This window comes from Otolemur garnettii, unplaced genomic scaffold (assembly GCF_000181295.1).
Source record: "Otolemur garnettii isolate 467f Iridium unplaced genomic scaffold, OtoGar3 scaffold00013, whole genome shotgun sequence".
Lineage (NCBI taxonomy): Eukaryota > Metazoa > Chordata > Mammalia > Primates > Galagidae > Otolemur > Otolemur garnettii.
This window is the reverse complement of record NW_003852408.1, coordinates 18,522,724-18,524,492: the sequence shown is the minus strand read 5'-3', so window position 1 is coordinate 18,524,492 and position 1,769 is coordinate 18,522,724. Positions and strand designations below refer to the sequence as shown.

General features: G+C 40.5%; 1 pseudogene; it reads left to right on the top strand.

Moving 5' to 3' along the window:
* The first annotated feature begins 1,384 nt into the window (after positions 1 to 1,384).
* Positions 1,385 to 1,769, top strand: part of LOC105886524 — a 768-nt pseudogene continuing 383 nt past the window's right edge.

The window sequence follows — 1,769 nt, the reverse complement described above, 5'->3', positions numbered from 1 at the left end:
GTCCTGATGCATTGAATTGACAGTGGCCGTAATTCACGTTTTGAAGCAATTGAAATCTGGAGGAGGAAGCACCAGAGAATAGGAAGCTGCTATGAGGAGTGGCCCAGTTTGTGAGGGAACTTACTGAGTTCTTAGCTGATGGCTATACTCAGTACTTGCAGGAGGGATAAAATTCTATAGAATGAAGAGGCGATGAGAGATTCTAGAAGTCAAGCAGTGATGGAAGATATTGCAGAATTCTGCCTGGGTGGAAAGGCTATTGACGACAAATGAACATTTCGGCACCCTGTATTCACTTTACAAAGGCAGAAACAAATCTTATAGAGGATTTTTAGGGGGAGATGGAGTTTGGAATTTGAGTCTGCCAAGTTGCAGAGTCTTGGGAAACATTTAGAACTTTCCATGGATCCACCCTAACAAAGCATAAAATTAATCTTAAATTTTTAGGTTACAAGCCAAACCCTTAATTTCCTTCTAGAACAAACATTAACATCATTCAGAGGAAGACAACCATCCATTGTCTTTACAATCTGTCATCTACACTGTCTATTATATAATTAAAATTTTCTAGATATGTATAGAATCATAAAAATATGACCCACAATCAAGACAATAAACAGTACATGGAAACCTACCCCGAGATGGCTGAGGTGTTGGATTAAACAGATGAAATGTACTAAAACAGCCATTTTGATTATGTACTAGGACTTAACAGAGAATGTGGTATTAAGTGAACAGATAAGAAATCTCAGCAGAGAAAAGGAAACACACACACAAAGCAAATGGAAATTCTAGAACTGAAAAATAGAATGAAATGAATATTTTTATTGAATATACTTCACAACAAATTAGAGATGACAGAAGTGTCAGTAAATTGAAGAGAGATAACATAAATCATATACAGTAGAATCTCGTAGTTGAGATTCATCTCCCTACATTGACTACCTCCTTAAGTTGACCTAATTTTCAAAGACTGGACATGCCCTCTACTGGCAGGATTTGATGGCTTACAGAAAGTTCTCAGCTCCCAAACATAGGTCCTGGGACTTCTTGTGTTGGAAGCACAGTGGCAGTCATTGTGGGAATGCGAAGGATGACTCATCTAAGCCTGTCCACCTCTTAGCCTTGCTGGAATACAAGGCTAGCATGATCCACATAGTCAATAGGTCAGTATTCAAGGTGAATAAAAAGGAAGTTGTAGAGCCCCATTCAATCCAGCCTGGGTTTTATTTCAAATTAAATATTATATATCTATATTGAAAAAAAAAATAAGAAGGAAGTTGTAGAGACTATGCCTGTTCTGGAAACACTGACCATGGTGGATGTAGGCATCTTGGGCTACATGAAACTCCTTGAGGCGTCTGGATTTTCAAGATCTTTTGCTGAACGTATTAGTGATGAGTGCAAAAGGCCCTTTCACAAAAACTGGCATAAATCTAACAGGAAGGATTGTATCAAGTAAGGCAAGAAATGTCAGGATGAGGATGGCAAGAAGATGGAGAAGCACTGCCAAGTTGTCTGCATCACTGCCCACACCCAAATGCACCTGCTTCCTCTATGCCAGAAGGCAGCCCACCTGATGGAGATTCAGGTGAACGGAGACACCATGGCTGAAAAACTGGGCCAGGGAGAGGCTGGAGCTGTAGATGCCCATGAACCAAATATTTGGGCAGAATGACATGATTGAGGTCATTGGGGTGACCAAGGGCAAAGGCCTCACAGGGATGACTAGTTGTTGGCATGCTAAGAAACTGCCTTGCAAGACCCAC